General features: G+C 48.4%; 1 protein-coding gene across 3 annotated transcripts in view; it reads right to left on the reverse strand.

Annotated features, from left to right (window-relative positions):
* Positions 1–17617, reverse strand: part of AFF4 (ALF transcription elongation factor 4) — an 89357-nt gene extending 71740 nt beyond the window's left edge. For 2 of the 3 annotated variants that reach the window (XM_066591220.1, XM_066591218.1), the window contains exon 1: positions 17326–17617. The gene's annotated coding sequence lies outside the window, so the exon portion shown is untranslated. Of the gene's footprint in view, positions 1–7692; positions 7781–17325 lie in introns of those variants that run through there. The other variant, XM_066591219.1, reaches the window with a different exon arrangement.
* Between the last annotated feature and the right edge of the window lie 5510 nt (positions 17618–23127).

Raw genomic sequence — 23127 nt, forward strand, 5'->3', positions numbered from 1 at the left:
GCAGATTCCAATTGCAGAATCCGCACGGAGGATCTGCTGCAAAATGCAGGCATTCAAAGGCATGAACTTTTGATTTTCCCTTCACACTTATGGATAAGAATTTCATATTTAGTAAATGGAGGGGAAAAGAAATATCGCAGAATCCTCTCGCGTGGACCTGCAGCCCATATGTAACATAGATAATTCAGGTACGCAGCTGGCCTCTCGCATGCGGAATCCGGCCCGGCCGTGTGAAGCCAGCCTTAGCTGCCACTGTGGATTCTGCACCCAAATCAGCAAGTCCAACGGCAGATTCTGCTGCAGAAATTGCAGGCAGATTTAAGCCTGAATTTTCAATTCCGCATCAAAATCAGCATGCAGTTCTGCAGATTTTGGTGTGGAAGTTACCGTGTGTTGCCGTACATCGTGCGCCCGTATGAAGTCGCCTAATAAATCAGGTAAAGGGACAATAATTCTAGCTCTCCTTTATACACGATGGATGAGCTTTTATTCTCTGATCAACTGGGATACAAATTTATGATCCAACGCCGGCGTCACACGGATGGCAGCAACATTTAGGACATGCGTTGTGCATTTGCACCTGCAATAAAAACTATGCTTCCATTCGTTAACATGGGCAATTCAGTTATTTAGCTCAATTTTAGCCATTTTTGTATGCAAAATGCGCAGGAAAACTGAACATGCTACGTTTTAGTTTTTTCTTTGCGTGAACGAAATGCGCAACAAAAATACGCTTCTGTGAATGAACCTACTGAAATCAATGGGTTTTATTCATTGCGTATTAGGAGTGCAAAATGAATACATTGGTGTGAGGGAGGCCCAAGCCTGGGGCAAAGTATTTACTGCGATGGAACCATACGCTCAAGGAGTTCCTAGGAATCAGGATGTGGATGCCTGGAATGTGAAGGCATTGTTTGTCTATTAAACCCTGAGTCATGTGAGGCAGCGATACTCCACATAGGAGCACCACTATAAATACTAGTAGAATCACCAGGCGTTACCCCATAATTCACGTGACTACAATATACACATCTAAAGCAATCGCTCTGCAAGCAGTTTTAGGCAACAGCACAGATATGCCCCGCAGCTCCGCTTCACCCTCACTATAATCTACATCCAAATCACAGTTTATACGGCACAAAATTTGAAATTCTTCACAGAAGATTTTTTTTCCTCTCAGAGGCAAAAAAGGAAAGTTTAGACTTGACCCCTTGAGAACAGCTGACCCCACTTCATACGCTGTGCGATTTAGCCAACACCCACTTGTATCGCCCGGGACGGAGGATATCATTGATCCTGGCTATTTAATTCCTCAGATGCCATAGTGAAATTAAAAAAAAATAAAAAAAAAAATTGGCTGCATATTCAAGGGGTTAAAGGAATACTAAACCTAGGAATGAATGATAACGGTAAGGCTGGTGACACATGAATGAACTCCACACGTATTTATCTCTAAAATGGATGAGTGTCGTCATTCCTCTTTAACCAAGTGCTCAACCACATCATGAAACAACCGATTGGTCCAAATATGGTTGGCGCTGTGGGGCGTAACCCACTACAACGGTTTACTGACGTGGATGATATGGCCCCCTTCGCACCCTCTTTCCCCAAACTACAACAAACAGTATCAACTCTGGAACCTAGCGGCAATGCTAGGTTTATAGATTAACTAAGAAGACACAAATTATGCGGGCTGGATGTCCCATTCACAGAGGTCTCAATTATGGTCAACGAACAACATCGGTTGCAAGAGATCGACCAGTTTGTCTGCCCAGGCAGCCCAATCACCAGAGGCTGGGACACTGAACATGATGTCCAGTGTCTTAAGGCCCATTTACGTGCAAAGACAATCTTTCAAACAATTGAAAGATTGACAGTTTTGGCGATCGTTTTGCATAAAGTGTTAATGGACACTAATGCCCATTTACTTTATCAACTTCATTTGCGTGTAAAAGGGCCTCCGGGGGCTGTTTGCAGAGCACAGCATGTGGTCTGAGCTTTGCACACAGCTTCTTTTGTTCTCGCACAGGTTGTCAGCAGAATATAATGTAATCTCCGGCTCCCATGGAGAACACAGTGTGTGGTTCTGGTTATCTTTTCTCCGGCTGAATGATGGATTTTAGGCTCACCTCAAAATTATTGTGCAGCCGAGGAGTGAACAATGGCAGCATTTACACGCAACGATTATCGCTCATATACTATTGTTTCAACTAATTTTGAGCGATAATCGTTGCATGTAAATGGGCCTTTATTGGAAAGGCATTGGTGACTTTCCAAGGTCTACGCCCTATATGGGCTACTGGATCAGTCCCATTAGAAATGAAGATAGGACCTCTGAATACCATCATGATCAGGACTGCGTTAGATGCATCTGAAGCATGGAAAGTGACCACATACATCAACCGACAACTTTATGTTTTCCAACATCGATGCCTTGGTCGTTTGTTTAAAGAGAATCTGGCACCCACTTATAGCAGCTATGTGCTGAGCTTAAAGGCTAAAAGTAGGTGAAGTACTGAGTCCATGGATGTGTTATACTTGCCTCCCCTTTTTTCACCGATGTCCATGCTGGTAGCCACAACTCGATACATCGAGTGGTGGTTTCCAGCGCCGACAAAGGGGAAGGCAAGTTTAAGTCTTCTATCCTGGACTGAGTACTTCACCTACTTTTAGCACAAAAACTTGGCTTATAGTACTAGAAGTAGGCAACTGTCTTTAAGGTTATTTACCATGATCGGGTTGCCAATCAAGAAATCTACCACCACTCTGGTATGCAACCACTCCATTTCCAAGTCACCAAAGGCCAATTCAGTTTTGCTGGACACATTCTACACCTGAGACAAGGCTAGCAATAATCTCCTCCTGGAATGCCCAAAAAATGGGAAGCGTCAGCGGGGAAGGCAAAAGATCATCTGGCAACGTACATTTGTAAAGGTGCTGTCAACCTTTCATGGGATGATGCAGAAACTGCTGCCTTTGATTGCCAACAATAGCATTCTTGTCACCTGACAGAAAAGCGTGGGAGGACCTAAATCTAAGTCTGTCTGACCGCGGGTCTCCTGACCCCAACCACTGACTATCATAGCAATCTATGATGCTCACAGTTCTGGTCAGGAGGCCTGCTGACGCTCATCCACATTACAGACGCATGAATGCAGTCAGAATTTGTTCATGTGCCACAAACACAAAATATCATTCCCATCACTGTCAGTTCGTATCATTTTCTGAATGATCCAAAAACTAAAGGCCTGATAAAAATCAAAAATATCTAGAAAAGCTTCAACAGTGGGCAGCGACTAACAGAATGGTATTTAACAAAGAAATGGAAAGTCCTACATCTGGGCAAGAAAAATGGAAAAAGCACATACAGAATGGGAGGAATTGGGCCAAGCAGCAGCATATGTGAAAAAGGGTATACTAATAGATCACAGGCTGAACATGTGTCAACAATGTAATGCAGCAGTAAAAATGACAAACACAATTCTGGGATGTATTAAGTGGAGCATATAGTCTAGATCAGAGGTCCCCAACTCCAGTCCTCAGGGACCACCAACAGGTCATGTTTTCAGGGTATCCTATAGTAAGAACCACTGTGGCAATGTCTGAGGCACCGACAATAATTACATCACTTGTGCAATACTGAGGAAATCCTGAAAACATGACCAGTTGGCGGTCCCTGAGGACTCGAGTTGGGGAACCCTGGTCTAGATCATGTGAGGTAATTATCCCCCCTCTACTCCTCCTCAGACCTCATCTGGAATACTGTGTCCAGCTCTGGGCACCCCAATTTTAAAAAATACAAACTACAGCAAGTTCAGAGAGGAACTACCAGGATGGCAAGTGGTCTGCAAACCATGTCCTATGAAGAACGGTTAAAGGATATGCGAATGTTTCGCTTGCAACATAAAAAAAGAAGGCTGAGAGGAGACTTAATAGCTGTCTACAAATATCTGATGGGCAGTCACAGAGCAGAGGTATCAGCCATATTCTCATTTGCACAAGGAAAGACTAGAAGCAATGGGATGAAACTGAAAGGGAGGAGACACATTAGATTTTATACAGTGACGGTGATGAATGAGTGGATCAGGTTGCCACAGGAGGTGGTGAGTTCTCCTTCAATGGAAGTCTTCAAACAGAGGATGGACAGACATCTGTCTGGGATGATTTAGTGAATCTTGCACTGAGTAGAGGGTTGGACCCGATGACCCTGGAGGTCCTTTCCAACCATTATGATTCTATAAAATCCTGTAGAGAACATAGGTTAATCTCCTGCTGGTGAATTACAGGATTAGAGGGCAGGGTTTAATGATTCTTTAATCTTACCAAAATCAGGGGAAGAGGGGGGAGGCTCCTGCTGCAGCAAGTTCTCCTACAGCCAATTACAGGTAGACAAGAGAAATGAGTCTGAGCTCCTGGAGGTCTCTGTAGATCAGACAACTGTCTGCTATCCCAGCAACTATCGCGCCTGTGCTTTTACAAGCAGGGGCGACAGATGTTCTGTGGAGGTGGAGTGCACCAGAGATCATTCCGACCGCCTGCCTCCATACACTGCAAACAGGCAGTCACTCGAAGATCAAGCAACTCCTGTTTCTGATAGTGAGCAATTCATCAGATCAGAGGGAAGGAAAAGATTAAGGCCCATTTAGACAACGATTATCGCTCAAAAGCCGTCTTTTGAGCGATAATCGTTGTGTCTAACTGCACTGACATCGTGCAGTTTTCGTTAAGCAGTTGCTGATCGTTCCCTTTCAGCGTGCTGAAAGACAATGATGAGCGTTATCAGGGATTCACAGCGGGATACAGCTGATACTATTGTTTCAGCTGTATCCCGCTCCCTAAACACAGGGCGGTGTATGAAAAACACAGTGGTTCAGCCGTGTTCTTCATATTCCACACGGAGCGCACAGCTGTATACCAGCTAAGCGCTCCGTGAACAGCTGAGGTATGAAGAACACAGTGGTCCAGCTGTGTTCTGCATATCCCGCTCGCAGCGCTCAGCTGTGTAACAGCCGAACACTCCAAGAAGAGAACAGCTGGATGTAGAAGACAAGCAGCCCCACTCGTCTTCTGCATCCCCCGCTCAGGGCACTCGGCTGTATAACAGCCGGGCACTCAGAGCAGAGAACAGCTGGATGCAGAAGACGAGCGGCCTCGCTTGTCTTCTGCATCCCCCGCTCGGAGCGCAAGGTATTTGTTCAACGTTTGAGCGATCACCTTGCTCTGTAAATGAACGCAATCTTTTGAGCGATAATCGTTGAGTCTAAATGGGCCTTAAGAGAAGTAGGACTGCGATACTAAGTTTATTTTCTGCAGTAATGGCCCATTTACACAGGCCAACAGTCGTTGTAACGACTGTACGAATGCTGGGGTCACTGCTAAGGTCCTCAGCACTTGTGCAGAGCATTTAGACTGAAAGATGGCTGGCTTCTCACCGGCTTCTCGCTCCGCTCTTCGCCTTCTATGTTGAGTGGAGTGTTTACCAGCAACGAGAAGCCAGCGATTGGTTATGCGTTTAACGTCAGCGAACAAACTTGATTGAGAAGCGAGGGTTTTTTTGCATTTACACTAAACGATTATCGATTGTTTGAACTAATTTTGAGCGATAATCATTACGTGTAAATAGACCAATAGTTGTCTTTTATTATGACTGCTCACCTATTTGCCACAATGGAAATCAGCTAGAAATAGCGCCTGACGCATTACAGATGGCTTCCAGGTTTTTACACTTGTATGAACTTCTCCTCAAGCAGCGGTGGCCGACTGACACATACAACATGAGCACTTGGATAAGCAGCTTATCTTAATGGAGCTCCTTGCATAACCAAAGAAAGAAAACAAAACCTTAATCATCATGCGAAATAAAACAATAAGGGAGGTTTCCCATCTGCATTGGAACGCCCATCCGGAGGTTACGTCACACAGATCCGTCCAAAAGCTGGGTGGAAAGTGTAGAGACCCCATTATAGTCAATGGGGTCCGTCTGGTGCTGTTCGGTTCCGTCTAGGAGACAGTCGTTCAGCCACAGGGTTTCCCGTCTCCTGCTCCCCAGACGGAACAGGAAAGCAGAACCGCCAATGCCGATGTGAGACCACCCTAACATAGCTAAGGAATCCAGCAGCTCCTTCATACATAAAGCCCACCAACAATGCCAAATATAAACGACCCTACAGGAACGCAGAATTAGCGGGTATGCTATATAACGCTATAATGGGGTCATCATTACTGTACTACGATGATTAACTATTGCTGCAGGCCTCAAAATGAACGAGATATAGAACATTTGTCAGAAAGAAAATCCCATTAACCCAAAGCCAAGATGGTGAAGAAGCGTGGCAGCAGAACAATGGAGGGCGCAGCACTACTGTAACTCCTACACATCTCCCCAGTACCTGAGCTGGAAGTTTACATTAACTCCATGTCATACCTGTTGTAAGCTTTCTGTAAGACTCTTCACACTTCTGCCAATAAAGAAACCAACCAGGCATTTTCCTTAGTAGTTGGGCAATAACAAATTGCTAGGTAAATGAGCAGTGAGGTCCGCCCAACGTGTACAGGAGAGCACAGCCCATAGAAACTTCCCAGCACTGGGAGAGCCACATTTTTCCCTGTTTAATCAGACAAGCAGGGTGTATTCCTGCCTGCGGTTCAGTACACGGCAGCGTCCACGTGACGCCGGATACGCATCATGCTAATATAGATAATGATACATCAGGTAGCTAACCCAGCCATCCCAGCACAGACCTAGCCTAAATAAGGCTGAGCCCCGAGTGGCTGCTACAAGGTTACCTCTTCTACAAGACACTGTTCATATATTCGATACTTCTAGTTGTAATGCGATGAAGTCTCCAGTATGGATAAACATCTTTCAACGACAGTCCGCAAAACAAGGGGATTTCTCGAATTGGATCGGCTACACTGTGCCCTACACCGCGCTGTACATGGCTAAAATAGAAGTGGGGCATTAAAGTATCTGTCTGATGCTTCCAGTATACCTGAGCTTTCAAACTATTTTCAATAGCAGTTAAGGTCTTCGTTGGCCGCTATTTTACTGCTGGCACCAGGTTTGAGTTCTATCAATTCAGTTTTCCATGTAGATTTTCCTATTTTTCTGCCGCCCGCTGTCTGTAATCCACTTACAGTTGGGGGTGTCGAGTCCCAAGTAGCCATTCTCCTAGTACTGTACTGGCCGGGACTTTCTCCCCCATGTTTTCCATGTCTTGCAAAGCCCTACTCCAATCAGCTGCAAGGCTGCATGTAATAACTAGCAGTGTCCCCATGTCCCTGTTACTAGAGAAGCCAAATGCCTGACCACAGGCAGTGGATTGTAAAGGTACAACCTTACAAGATTGGCAGGAGCTCCAAAATCGAGTTTTAGTGGTAAAACAAGATTTTGTAATGCAAGTGTACTACAGGTTTGATGATACACATAGGCAGCTAAGAGGAACTTAAGTTGTGTGAAAGGCTAGTGTCCATTTAAGCGTCATATGAGAAAATGGCACTTAGCTTTGCCTAGGTTTTTGTTCTTCTAAATTTTGGGGAAATCCATAATACGGTAGCATCAGTGACCTCTGCACTTTCCTATGTGACCAGCACTCTAACAACATTGTTCTGCAGTCAAAGGGGTTTTCTGATTACTAAATACATTAGTGGCAGTGAGGGGTGAATTATATATAAGAATATAACAATACTTACCCCTCCGCTGACGCGCTGCTCACCTGCTGCCACGTCGGTCCTCCAGTCCTTTGTTTACCTTACCTGCGGCGATCACATGGTTGTTTATACACCAAATGTCATCAGTGATGTCCCATAAACACGCTGGGGTGTCTACATTAGAAGTCCATGTGACTTGTTTATGGGACATCAGCAGGCCAGAAAACCCCGTGACGTCACGGGTCAGATGCGGCTGGCACCATCACAGACAAATTGCTAGAATAGAGCTTCCAAAATTTCCTTAACGCCTCCACTTATTACCAATATTCCCAACATCCCTCTAAATCGTCACACTGAACTCCAGAACCGTTTTTGCTGACCTGTACCCCTGCTGCTTCCAGACAGCTTCAGATTTTTTGTGTAATTTAAAATGGCTTCCGATGAGGTTTTTTATTTCCCACAATGCCCCATCGCCAATTACTGACGAGCGCGTATTCACAACGTACAAACTGTGCCGTCCCAACAGAATTTGAAGGCACTGAGCGCGCCTGACCGGTAAAACATTGGAGCCTACAGGTCACAACCATTGCGTGCCAACAGAAGACTATAAGGGGGCGCAAGCAGAGTAATAAATCTGCAGCTTTGTAAAACAAGATCTAAAACATTATATGGTAAAATGACATGTTATCGCCTTATGTAGCATATAAAACTTCCAATAACTGGAACACCCCTTTAAGAATGCACAGATTAGTGTGGGGAAAAGTGGTGACAGGTTCCTTCTTAAAGTATCTCTCTTGTCCTTCACACCGAACACTTTCATTGTTCCTGCGCCGTGCTGAGCGAGCGGGTTGGACCGTTCGTGGTGGGTCGCCATGACAGTCTCTGGTCCCACTGCCCGTCCCTCTCCAAGTGACCCCCACGTCATGACAGCAGCACATGTGTCCCTGTTGTGGGCAGACTCACCCATTGCTACTGCCCACGTGCCATTTCCAGACACCACATCTTTGACTGCCTATGAACATCTCCAGTCACCTAGTAAGATAGGGGCGGTGTTTGGGGTGTTACAAAGAGCCCCTGAGATGGTCCCTATGGTGTAGGAACAATAAAAGTGTTCATTGTGAAGGTATGCATGGAGGACAAGAAGCACACTCCAGGAACACACCTTTCTGGTGACAGATTCCCTTCCAGGTGAAGAGTGCGAGTTGTATACAAGCTGGCGCTGCCCTGTGACCTGCAGTCCTCACCCAACAGTTACAACCTGGCATCCCACCAGTTGGCAGAGCAGGCGAATCAGTTGCTGGAGGCACCAACTACAACCCCCACTCTCTCACAGTTGCGTCTCCTCCCATCAGTTCAGGCAGGACACACATACAGGAAACGCCCTCTAAAAAAATCCAGGCCAGAATTGGACAAATTCCAGAAGTCAGAGTTCTTTGTTCCGGTATTACAGACACTTACGATTATTGAGCTGGCATCACCGGGGCAGAAGTGGTGCGATGTGTTAACTTATCATACGTCTTTGGTATGTTTCCATATATTACCGATATGGAAAAACAGTCATGTGCCACAAACAAGAAGCCCAACAATGGCCAGAGGCTATGACCAAACCCTACCCACCTGTGCAAAACCCCTTCTGTGTGCCAAGAATAAGATACTTAGCAAGCAGCGTTTCCGATGGCCTCCTTCTCTGCAGCGATGTATGACTTCCTGTATGGGTGACCCCGCTGCGGTCACCGCTAGCTGTGATAACAGGGTCACTAAGGCCCGACACCCCTGCTGCATAGGCTATACAGATGCTGAACGCACTGGTGGTGGCAGCAGCACTGGGTTAGTTTGGTAGTGGATTACTGGTGATCCGTGACAGAGCACTCAGCCCCAAAGCCTGATTAAGTGCCTACAAGACCACAGCTGATGAAATAGGTTCCAGGAAATAGTCCTTCTCTTGTAGACAGCGCTGCAGCCCGTGACAAGGCCATCAGACTAGAACAGCCACACTCCGGCGGCGGGTCAGGTTACAGCAGCTCTAGGGGGCACAAGGCACCACAGTGCGTAGAGGCGGGCTGCACTTAGTATGGGGTCATTAGCATCGGCACTGCTGGCCGACTACATGTACAAGTGGCGTCTTGGCTAGAACCTATTTTTAATGACAAAAACCAAGTTGACAAAGTCAGTATGTGTGCGGGCTTGTCCACACGGGCGTATTTTTTACGTGGTGAACTGAACCGGCAGTGGTGGGCCAATTGTGGATTGGAGAGTAACTGCTCACTTGTTATTTTGTACCACGGGAGATCCAGGAGCTATGGAAGCCGTGTGGCGCGCTGTGCTACACCGTTTCTGTAGCTCTCACTTACTTCACTAAGGGCTACACAAACCGCGCTGGGCTGAAGCGCTCGGAAATAAAGGGCCAAGCTTTCCCATCTTTGATATGAGATGGAAATACCCCTTTAACCCTTTCCCGCAATCTGATGTTAATTTACACCAGAAAATGGTATACGACAGGCTCAGGAGCAGAGTCAGCTACATAAGTGGCAGGTGCTGACTAGAAAATACAGCCAACACCCTGGCCGTTTGACCATTTAGATGCTGCAGTTAGGTGGATATTAAAAGTACATTATACTGCAATACTAAAGTACTGCAGTATATTGTACAAGCGATCAAACACAATTTCAAGTCTCCTATGGGGAAAAAAAATATATTATATATCTCACGATACGCAAGTCCGTGAGCGCATCATTCACGGGCATGCACAGCCTATATGTGGTCTCTTCCGGCAGAGCGTATGGGCTGTTACGTGTAAAATGCTGCGGGAGACCATGTGAATGAGATTGGACTCCATTGACTATAATAGCTCAGTTCAGGGCTACGTGTAGCACTACTGCGTCCTGCATGCTGAAGGAATTCACCAATGGAAGTTCTATGCCTATCCTCCGATGCAGATATCAGCAGACCCGTAGCTGGCTGGTCACTGATTGAATCTTTTATGAGAGCCTAAAAACTGTAATTAGACAGCGTTATACCCCTGTGCAGTAAACAGGAAAGACATGCTCTAAAAAACAAGCAAAATTACCCAAAACATGATTGTTACATATAATTTCACTTCTTCCAAACATTAAGGCCGCCTGCACATGGGCGGATTTGCATTGCCGAATCCGGAGCGGGCGCCTGCCACCGGATTACGCAGCAAATACCGCCTGTAGTATGCTATGGCAAAACACGATTTCCTCTACACAAGTGGAAATCGATTGCGATTTTCCGCTCACGGAGAAGTCGTAGCACACTGCTAGTCTGTGGTGATTCCACACCAACGGCTTCCACTGAAGTCAATGGAAGCAGTCTGACACGCGACCCATCCGTGCCAGCGCTGCATAATCAGTACTGCGCATGTGCCGGCACATCCGCAGCACAGATTAAGTAATTACCGTTGCGTCATTGGAAGCTTTTGCACCGCATGATTATTGTTCACATTCCCACGATCCAGCGAAAATCTGACCAATAATCGTTCCGTGTATGAAAGGGCCCTTACTTTTATCCTGGCCTTTGAAATATACACACATAGCCCTGGTGAGGGCGCTACAGGGGCCATCACTTCTACACCACCTATTTACAGGTCACTGGAAGTAAACAATGGGATCACTACTTCCGGCCCAGTAATTGGAGCCACGACCCCGGGTGCCCCCACTTATAAGTCATTCTGAGGTTAAACCAACATAACACCAACTGGACTGCAAGGAGCACCAGGACCTCAAGGTGCGACTAATTGTCATGGAGAATGGTGCCGACCTCGCTCACTGGTCTGCAGGGTTCAGCCTTCCTATGTGACACAATGAGCAACCAATAAATATTCCGCACGAGCCGCGGCGATTGTTATGTTGGCTGAAACCGAAGGTCAAACGAGAACCTCGCGATTCTTGCCCAACGATAAGCTGTTCGCTGCATTTAAATTGAACGCTAATCGTTTCGTGTAAACGCAGTATAAAGTTACGGATTTACTGTAGAACCGGCTTAACAGCCATCAGTTGTTTTTATTAGTTTATCATAGTGGTTTTTTGATATTATGCCTGAAAAGGGGTTTTATTTACAACTTTATTTTATACAAAGAGTGATGATTTTGTCTTCCTCTGGATCAACACTGAGGGGCTAATCTGCTACATATTAGGGTGCATGTACTGGGGGTTCCGGCTGCGATCCGCTAACACTGAGGGGCTAATCTGCTACACGTTAGGGTGCATGTACTGAGGGGCTAATCTGCTACACGTTAGGGTGCATGTACTGGGGGTTCCGGCTGCGATCCGCCAACACTGAGGGGTTAATCTGCTACACGTTAGGGTGCATGTACTGAGGGGCTAATCTGCTACACGTTAGGGTGCATGTACTGGGGGTTCCGGCTGCGATCTGCCAACACTTAGGGTCTAATCTGCCACACATTACGGTGCATGCACTGAGGGGCTATTCTGCTACACGTTAGGATGCATGTACTGCGGGGCTAATCTGCTACACGTTAAGGTGCATGTACTGGGGGTTCCGGCTGCGATCCGCCAACACTGAGGGGCTAATGTGCTACACGTTAGGGTGCATGTACTGGGGGTTCCGGCTGCGATCCGCCAACACTGAGGGGCTAATCTGCTACACGTTAGGGTGCATGTACTGCGGGGCTAATCTGCTACACGTTAAGGTGCATGTACTGGGGGTTCCGGCTGCGATCCGCCAACACTGAGGGGCTAATGTGCTACACGTTAGGGTGCATGTACTGGGGGTTCCGGCTGCGATCCGCCAACACTGAGGGGCTAATCTGCTACACGTTAGGGTGCATGTACTGTGGGGCTAATCTGCTACACGTTAAGGTGCATGTACTGGGGGTTCCGGCTGTGATCCGCCAACACTGAGGGGCTAATCTGCTACACGTTAGGGTGCATGTACTGGGGGTTCCGGCTGCGATCTGCCAACACTTAGGGGCTAATTTGCCACACATTACGGTGCATGTACTGAGGGGCTAATCTGCTACACGTTAGGATGCATGTACTGGGGGTTCCGGCTGCGTTCCGCCAACACTGAGGAGCTAATCTGCTACACGTTAAGGTGAATGTACTGCAGGTTCCGGCTGCAATCCGCCAGCACTGAGGAGCTAATCTGCTACATGTTAAGGTGCATGTACTGGGGGTTCTGGCTGCGATCCGCCAACACTGAGGAGCTAATCTGCTACACGTTAAAGGGGTTGTCCCGCGGCAGCAAGTGGGTCTATACACTTCTGTATGGCCATAATAATGCACTTTGTAATATACATTGTGCATTAATTATGAGCCATACAGAAGTTATAAAAAGTTTTTTACTTACCTGCTCCGTTGCTGGCGTCCTCGTCTCCATGGTGCCGACTAATTTTCGCCCTCCGATGGCCAAATTAGCCGCGCTTGCGCAGTCCGGGTCTTCTGCAATCTTCTATGGAGCCGCTCGTGCAGAATGCAGGCTCCGTGTAGCTCCGCCCCGTCACGTGCCGATTCCAGCCAATCAGGAGGCTGGAATCGGCAATGGACCGCACAGAAGAGCTGCGGTCCACGAAGACAGAGGATCCCGGCGGCCATCTTCAGCGGTAAGTATTGAAGTCACCGGAGCGCGGGGATTAAGGTAAGCGCTCCGGTAAGCTTCCTTTACCTCCCTGCATCGGGGTTGTCTCGCGCCGACCGGGGGGGGTTGAAAAAAAAAAAAACCGTTTCGGCGCGGGACAACCCCTTTAAGGTGCATGTACTGGAGGTTCCGGCTGCGATCCGCCAATACTGAGGGTCTAATCTGCTACACGTTAGGGTGCATGTACTGGGGGTTCCGGCTGCGATTCGCCAACACTCAGGGGCTAATGTGCTACACGTTAGGGTGCATGTACTGGGGGTTCCGGCTGCGATCCGCCAACACTGAGGGGCTAATCTGCTACACATTAGGGTGCATGTACTGAGGGGCTAATCTGCTACACATCAGGGTGCATGTACTGGGGGTTCCGGCTGCGACCCGCAAACACTGAGGGGCTAATCTGCTACACGTTAGGGTGCATGTACTGCGGGTTCCGGCTGCGATCCGCCAACACTCAGGGGCTAATCTGCTACACGTTAGGGTGCATGTAGTGAGGGGCTAATCTGCTACACGTTAGGGTGCATGTACTGGGGGGCTAATGTGCTACACATCAGGGTGCATGTACTGCGGGTTCTGGCTGCGATCCGACAACATTGAGGGGCTAATCTGCTACACGTTAGGGTGCATGTACTGAGGGGCTAATCTGCTACATATTAGGGTGCATGTACTGAGGGGCTAATCTGCTACATATTAGGGTGCATGTACTGGGGGTTCCGGCTGCGATCAGCCAATAGTCAGCAGGTGACAGCTGTATCATTCCTCATTCCCAGTGAAGCATTACACAACCCCCACAGAGACAAGCCTGTAAAGTTAAGGAAGCAGCACAGAATAGCTGGGTCGGCAGTTTTCACAGTTCCAGCCAGTGGTGGCCGCAGCATACAGACAGATATTTGGCCATGAGTGCTTCAAATAGGAAAACCCCTTTAACCCCTTAGTGACAAAAGCAATCCAAAAGTTACAAGTACCTCAAAATAGCAATAAAAACTACAAACCCTGCTTGGAAAAAACAAGACCTTACATGGCTCCGCTGCTGGAAGTATAAAGACGGCTAAGGGCTCACAAAAAAAAGGCCTTTTGGTTGTTTGTTTTTTTTTTAAATGTGGTTACATGGTGAATGGAGGCAATGAAAGTCAGTGGACCTCCATGGTGCCATGCACATTGGCGTTTACATACACAGGAGATATGAATCGCAGCTTCCAGGGGCTCAGCATGATACGCCATTCCTGCGCAGGCAGTGGTTCCATAAACAGGCAGTGGAATCTTACTGCCTCTCCTCCTGGCTCCTCCAGTCCCCCGGGTCTCGACAATCAGAATCGTCTGGCTTGCGGTGAGGTGACCCGGGGGACTGGAGGAGCCAGGAGAATAGGCAGTAAGAAGACTGACAGGTGAGGAATAGGCAGCTATAGAATTTTTTTGACAGAACCCCTTTAAGGCCGCTCAGTGATACAGGTGATAGCTAGTGGCAAGGAAAACAGGCCCAAGGGCCAACATAACGAGAAGTGTGCTGTACGGCTTGGGGATTCTAGCAGACACCCGATTTGCTCGAGGTCAGGGTGCTCTTATACAGGACGACCCGTGGGGTGCAGGTACCCGATTGGGGATGATGGTTCCTGGGCTAGTGAATGAAGGCGGAGCGGGCTGGAGATCATTCCAGGCCACCCGCCTCCATTCACTGTAAGCAGGCGGTCGTTGACAGAACAGCCGCCTGCTTACAAGGGCTGACCCGATAATCGTTCAGATCCTCTCTGATGGTGGGAATCTGAGCAACTTCTCAGCCTGTGAAAAAGGACCCCAAGTCACCTGGTATAACAGGACCCGGAGAAAGGAAGCGCCTGATACTGCGATGCGGAGCATCTGTCCGCTAGTGCAAGAGAGAAGCAGTTAGGTTGTGTTCCTGGGGTCTGTTGTTGCCGTCCGGGGAAACGGTCCCTTTTAGAACCAGTTTGGCGCATGGAAGAACAATACCCCCTAATCTGAGCCTCTTCCGAAGGCCTTGAGTGTACCACGAATCATACAGTGGCCGCCCTACACATACCCAAACCCAATCTAGAGTGAAGTCTGCTGCGGGCCGCATAATGTGTTACTGTAACAGAAGCAGCGGCGCTCACCCGTCCTCTCACCAAGCTAGCCAACGCTGCAGCCGGCAGTCCTCCTGGTCCTTCTTAGCGACTGACATCTGACCGCTGCAGCAGCCAGTCTTCCATTATCACTACTCCACTGTTGGGGGCCATAATGCTAGGAGAATGACATGTGACCACAGCAACCTCCCATTGGCTGCAGCAGCCAGGTGATAGCTGTCCCTTTAAAGGGGTTGTCCTGCGGCAGCAAGTGGGTCTATACACTTCTGTATGGCCATATTAATGCACTTTGTAATGTACATTGTGCATTAATTATGAGCCATACAGAAGTTATAAAAAGTTTTATACTTACCTGCTCCGTTGCTAGCGTCCTCGTCTCCATGGTGCCGACTAATTTTCGCCCTCCGATGGCCAAATTAGCCGCGCTTGCGCAGTCCTGGTCTTCTCCTGTCTTCTATGGAGCCGCTCGTGCAGAATGCAGGCTCCGTGTAGCTCCGCCCCGTCACGTGCCGATTCCAGCCAATCAGGAGGCTGGAATCGGCAATGGACCGCACAGAAGAGCTGCGGTCCACGGAGACAGAGGATCCCGGCGGCCATCTTCAGCGGTAAGTATTGAAGTCACCGGAGCGCGGGGATTAAGGTAAGCGCTCCGGTAAGCTTTCTTTACCTCCCTGCATCGGGGTTGTCTCGAAAAAAAAACCCGTTTCGGCGCGGGACAACCCCTTTAACAAAGGCATAGAGCACTGCAGATACCAGTTTTGGATAGCCCGCCCCCTCCCCCTCCCAGAATTGAAATTTGAACATGTGAGACACCCCTAAATAGTCTTTTTTTGGCCCCCCCACCTTAAAGTACATGTCACCCACGTACTAATGGTAGTGCCATGTGGGGGCTCCTAGCCCGGTGATGTCCTGTAAACCTATCACACGGTAATGCGGGCAGCCTTGCAGGTTATATGGTGACATCCCGCTGCTGGGTTCCTATTGGCTGCGGCGGACACAGGGGTAAACAGTCACATGACCGCGACAGGCAATATAGAGTTAGCGGAGCGTGTGACATAACATTTTAGTTAAAGGCTGGGTCCACAACAGACACCCCGCTGCAGATCAGTCGTGGAATGTCTGCGGATATTCCGTGGCAGTCCTGCCCCGTGGGCACCCAGCCTTACTGGGCATTTAAATCCCCCAATCGCCGCCGATGATCTATTAGGTAAAGCCCCAGAGTAGACAATAATAATAATCTGCGCCACAAACCGCAGAGGGAGAAAGACGGATTCCCTAATTAAAACCAATACGTGTGATTGTGACTTGCGGGAATAGTGTCAGCGCCGCTGCCAGACCTACGAGGCGCTGAGAGGCCGCCCCAGCCAGCCAGGAGTCAGCTGTGCGGCTGGCAGCAGCGGAGCCTCCGCACAGCGGCGTCCCCCGTCACTGGAGCCTCAGACATGCTCACTGGACTGAAGTGGAGGAACAAAGCCCTGACGTCAATTACTGGAGCTTCAGCCATGGCAGGCCTCCTCATCCTCCTCACCGAGGACACCGGCGCACAAAGGGGGAGAGGCCTCATCCCCACAGCCGGGGGGCGCCGCTGTCATCACAAAAGAACCGTTAGGGGCTGATGAGCCGGGGCGGGGGCTGCAGCCAGCGTCAGAGGGGTTAAGGGGTGTCACACTGATGCCAGGTCTGCCACCCAGGACACCGTGCCCGCTCAGTCATGACACATCTCACGTCCCGGTTATAAATAGGGTCTGGGGGAGGGGCACTGATGGGGCAAGCCATTAACTCTCGCCATGCCAGGGCCCAGACTGTCAATCCGCCTCTGCTAAGAGCTGTCACTTATGAAGAGGTGCTGCAGCAGCTTCGGCGGCCTGCTGGCGAGGGGTGAGCACGTGTGAGGACCCCCGGGTGGGGGAGGAGGGTCACACATGACAATACACATAAACACGGGGGAGGCCGGGGCTGATGGCGCACCACAGCTTCTTACCTCCAGCTCCACCTCCTGCAAGGCCTCCGGCCCGGGCGCTGCCACAGCACAGGCTCGTCTCCCTCCTCCTCCCCCACTGTGGTCGGGGGATTAGCGTCTGCCCTCGGCGGCCCCCAGTGTCCCTCCTGCGGCGCGGCCCATGTCTCTGTGGCCAGCGGGGAATGACGGGCGTCTCCTTTGTGTCTGTCCCCGGCGCTCCGTCTCTCTCTCCGGTGTCTCTGCGTCTCCCGGTCTCGGTGGCTCTCAGGGACCGTTGGGAGGGGCTGCCAGGCACTCACGTGACGCGCCGCGGGCGGAGCTTCTGGCTACATGGGGCAGACCGTCTCCTCTCTGCCTTGGCGCGAGTGACCCAGACTGCGTACTACACGCATGCGCAATGGCTTGTCTAGTGACCGCTCCTTGGCCGCCACAGATGTGTCGCTAGGCAGGTAGCCATTTTGTTGGTGGTATTTTGCGGTCTCAAATTTTCCTGTTTTTGTTTTTTTTTAACACATATATACGTACATCAAAAAAGGACTTTTGTGTAGATTCTAAAAAGGATAATCACGTAATGGTTTGCTTACAATAATTTTTGCAACAACTAAAGATATGGTGTGTTCACCACCTAGTGGTAGGACGATGTATTACACGTTGTAAAACCATTTATGGCATTTTTAGTTGTCATCTTGTAAGTTTTTTTTCAAATAGGGGATTAACCGCAATTCCACCACTGTGTTTTTATGTTTTTTTTAGTCTGAATGCACACTTTTTCTTTTTTGCAGTTCTGAAAAATCATTCCTTTTTTCATGCAATTTTTGGGGGCATTTTTGTGATTTTTTTTTTTACGCAAGAATTCCATCTGTTTTTCACATGCATAAATATGCAGGTTTCACATTTGGTGCTTCCTTTTATGGTTCCTGTAGTTACATGCATTAAAAACGTATCGCACTCACATCATGAAGTGCAAGCCTTTATTTTATAACACACCTATTGACTTGAATGGTGATTTTCGTACAAAAATCACACCAAAATAGGCGCTTTTTTTGGGGGGGGGGGGGGGGTGAACAGCAATTCCTCCATTGTTGTTCTTTAAATGCTTTTTTAAATACCATGTTATCTTTAGTCTATGGAATGATAGTAATTTCGGTGATACCAAATTTGAATTTATTTTCACGTTTTAGCAATTTTGCACAATGAAAGAATAATTTATGGGGGGGGGGGGGAATTAATGTTTCTTTGTTGTTTCTCCATCAGCATTGCTGCATAGGTCTTGCAGGATAAGTTCTGGTTTTATTGGCAGTATATTTTGTTTGTAACAGCACCCAATGGAGGTTGTTCCCCACCTTCTGTAGGGACAGGAACACAGAGAGGTTAAAAGTCCCCTCTTTCATACATTCCCCAGTCCCTACAGAGGGATGGGAGCAGAGGGGAAGCCTTGCGAGTGAGGAAGAGTTGCTTACCAGGTCTAAGGATAGCAGATCAGTCAGGTTACTCTGTGGTCTTCTCCCTCTGGGAAGAGCCATCCTGCCAGCACTCCTGTGGGTTGGAGGGGTGACTTGGAGGTGCCATGATGTGGTGGCTTTAGATGTAGCATACGCTGGACACTTGAGGTGGAAGTCATGGACGAAAGAGTCACGGTGTTCCATGGACCAGTGCGATCAAGCTCTGGCATCGGGATGGATTCGGATTGGCCTCATTGCTTGCCAGACAAGAACTGGGACTCACCTATGGGGAGGCAGAGTTCGGTATGGAACCTGTGGCATTTGACCAGTCCTTTCATATAAAGGGTTGAGGCCTGTCCGACATCTGAGAGTTTGGCCTGCTATTCCAGAACTTCATAAGAAATGATTTTGTTGTCATAGGACAAGAAAATCGTATGGTTGAATTAGAAGATAATAATCTCATCACACGTGAGGCGTTCCCTCCTTTGGTGGCAGAGACATTCAAATCTATCCAAAGGGACAGTGTGGATTCAAGAGCCACTATTGACCATTACTATGGATGCAGGGCAGATATGGTTGGAGGGCTCAATCTCAGGGTCAGTATCTTCAGGACATCAGAGACAGATCCTCCAATTATCGAGATTTGAGGGCGGTGTGGGAAGCCTTGAGGATCCTGGAGAATTGTCCTCAGAATCAACATTTGAAAATACTTTCCGAGAGAGTTACTACGGCAGCCTTCATTTAACAACGAGGGGGAACATGATCCCCTTTTCTACAACTTCTGCCAGGAAAAAAATTTCACCTGGGCAGAAAAGACAATTCACTCACTGTTAGCTGTGCTTCTAAAAGGAGTAGAAGCGTTACCGCAGATTACGTCAGGAGAATGGGCCCTGAACAAGAAGTATTTTCAGATGATTGTCTCCAGATGGGGTCTTCCCCAGACAGATCTCTTTCGCTTCCAGAAAGATATTCAAAAACTTTGTGCTGCTTTTCCCTTCAGCCAGGTGATCTTACATTAGGAATAGATGCCTTGTCTCAGATCTGGGACATCAGTCTGGCATACACGTTTGATGCTGGCATACATCACCATTGATGCTTCCAACTCTAAAAGATCTTCTTCATCAAGGCCCAATTCTGTGGAGAAGTTGGAACTGTCAACTTGGATCCTGAAAGACAAATCTTGAACACCTAAGAGGCTTTCTGATCGAGTAATCTACACTCTTCAGAAAAAAAGGAAAGTTACATCCAGAATTTATAAGAAATATTGTACAATGTTTTGTAACTGGTCTGGGTTTCACAATATTAACTTGGAGAAACACTATATTCCGACTATTCTTTGATTTCTTCAATACGGTTTAGACAAAGGCTTAAAATGCAGTACGTCAAATGTCCAGGTGGTGGCTTAATCTAGTTTTGCTAAGTGAAAATTCCTTAATTAATTGTTTCATTAAGGCAGCATACAGGTTGGATCCCATGAGAAGTGTGGTTACAGCCTCCTGGGATCTTTAATAGAACTCTATTAGGATTAATATCTTTTGCCTTTCCACCGCTGGAATCTGTAGGAATAAAATATTTATCCTGTAAGGCTCTACTTTTGGTGGTCATTACTGCCCGTAGAGAAAGTGAATAAAGGCCATGTCCACTAAAGAACCCTATATGAAAATCATAGATGATAAAGTCCTTTTAAGATTGGACCCTTCTTTTTTTCCCAAAGTAACATCAGACTTTCATTTAAGTCAAAATGTGTTTTTTTTTAGAGACTTTTACAATATTTAGGCCTCCTGCACACAGGTGGGTCGGACCTTGTATGCAGGATTCCCGCAGCGGAGTTCGACCCGATGCCCGGCTGGTGACGCCAGCTTACCTCTCTACCATCTTGCTCCTCTGCTGTGAATGTGCCGGGCGGCGCACATGCGCAGTACAGAGGACGCGCGCCGTCGCTATGGCGATGACACAGCTGCCGCGACTATTTTGCAATGATTATTGCAGAATAGCTGTGGGACGGACAGGTTCAATTGATTTCAATAAAAGCTGGCCGTGCGTAGCTCACACAAAATCGCAGCATGCTGTGATTTCTCCCCCGCGAGCGGAAAATCGCAATTGATATCCGCTTGTAGGCAGGAAATCGCATTTTCTCATAACATACTATGGGCTCGATTTTCTGCACAATCCGGAGGCGGAATCACGCTCCAGATTTCGCAATGCAAATCCGCCCGTGTGCAGGAGGCCTTACAACAAGGCTGACATAGCCTGGAAATTGTGCAACATCAATACAAAAGGCCTCCTTCCCACGAACGGATTTACGCCGCGTAAATTCGCGGCAAAAATCCGCTGCGTTGCACCCTGCTATTAGGTTCTATTGAACCTAATAGCACAATGCTCACGATGCGTAATTCCACCGCGGAATTACGCACCGCGATTTCTCCCGTCCTCACCCGCAGCATGCTCTATTTTCTGCGGGTGAGGACGGGCTGTACGCGCTGACGGCTTCCATTGCAGTCAATGGAAGCCGTCCGTTCACGCTATCTCCCGCTGTAACCAGCGGGAGATAGCGTGAAAAAACGCTTTCCCGCCCACCGCCGCGCGTCATATGATGCCATATGACGCGGCCGGCCGTGCACGTGACACGGCCGGTGACGCGGCGGCGGTGGGCGGTGACGGGCGGTGACGCTGCGGCGGTGGGCGGGGAAGCGATTTCACGCTATCTCCCGCAGGTAAGTATAGGGGCTCTGGGGGGCGCCGTGACGGGCTTCACTGCGTAATATTACGCGGCGGAGCCCGTCACGCTCGTGGGAAGGAGGCCAAAAGAACAATTCCAGAGGTAGGCTACACTCAAAGTAAACATTTTACTGTGGTTTCTTTGTTTTATGTAATTAACACCTAACTGCCTGTTAACGTTAGATCAACAGCTGGTGAAACAGCAGAGCAATTGCAAATAAGGGAGATGGAATAAATCCTCCACAGTGCCACCTATTGGAAGGCAGCATTCCTTCAAGCCAAAGTCAGACTTTTTATACAAGCCTTGTTACAATGACCAGGAATTAAAAGCAAAGCCAGACTCCATGTACAGACAGCTGTTTCAGGGCTTTAGCCCTTCATCAGTGTGAGAGCAATTATTACTAAGCATTATTAACCCGTATGGGAGATATGTGAACCGGTCTCCATCCCTGTGGACTGGTATTCCTGCCTGGAGATCACTGAATAGAGGCAGAAACAAGAGAAGGAGCGGGTGGAAAGGTTATTGGGAGGAATTTGTGAACCCCCAGGTACGCTGGGGAAGAAAAGGATGAGGGGGACATATATAGGGATAAGAGAAGGGAAGAGAAGTACAAGAGGGAAAAGGAAGAGAGGGGGAAGAAGAAGGGAAAAGCAAGAGAGAAAGAGAGAGACTGAGAAGTCGCCTCAGTCTGACTCTAGCAACACAGACACTATTCTTCTATTGGTTGGGTAAAACCCCATTCATCAACCATTGGTTATAACCGGTAGATGTGCAAAACGTCATCCAGACTTCCCATGTTGTATAAAATGCCATCCATTTATCGTCGTCTTTAACTCTGAGTTCCTCCATTTGGCTGATTTCGTCCAGGGCTGATGCGTAGCTCATCTGGGTTGGAGAGGCCCTCGACTTCCAAAGCCGTGGAATCATCGTCCTCATAGCCAGGAGAAAGAATCTAAGGATGTCTCTTTTAAATCAAGACATCATCCTTCCCTCTTTCTGCAGTAATGCAAAAAAAACAAAGAAGGCGAAATGTAATACTTTAGATGTTAGTGGAACCATTGTACAATATTTAGCAGTTACTCAAGCTTGGCCGATAGACAAGCACTTCATTTGATTTGGTGGGGGAAACAAAGGGAAGAAAACCTCAAAAAGTACTTTAAGTTGAAGGACTAAAGCAGCGATTGAAGATGCCTACAAGGAACAAGGACATTCTCTTCTCCTTTGATTAGGACTAGAGATGAGCGAGCACCAAAATGCTCGGGTGCTCGTTACTCGAGACAAAATTTTTCCCGGCGTCATCCTGACGGCAGACATGGGGGGTTGCACCTTGACCTTGTAGGGACAGGAAGCAAGAGACTTCAAAAGGCTCCTCCTGCCTCCCATTCACCAGTGCTTCCTGTCCCTACAGGGACATGCAAGAGGTGCTCCCTCCAGGGAGCTACAGGATAACACCGGGATTGACGGTCCACAGGGCCGCTTCCCCTCACCTTTCCAATGGAATCTGGCTGACAAGCGGGGCTGACGGTCCACAGGGCTGCTTCCCCGTTTACCTCCCCTCCGGAGGGTCAGCGCGGTCCGGGAGCACGGCGGGCCACAGGTCTGACCGCCCGGGGATCACCACCGCAATGGTTGGAGCGGCGGACCACAGGTCCCTGAGTCCCC

Source organism: Eleutherodactylus coqui, chromosome 2, assembly GCF_035609145.1.
Source record: "Eleutherodactylus coqui strain aEleCoq1 chromosome 2, aEleCoq1.hap1, whole genome shotgun sequence".
NCBI lineage: Eukaryota > Metazoa > Chordata > Amphibia > Anura > Eleutherodactylidae > Eleutherodactylus > Eleutherodactylus coqui.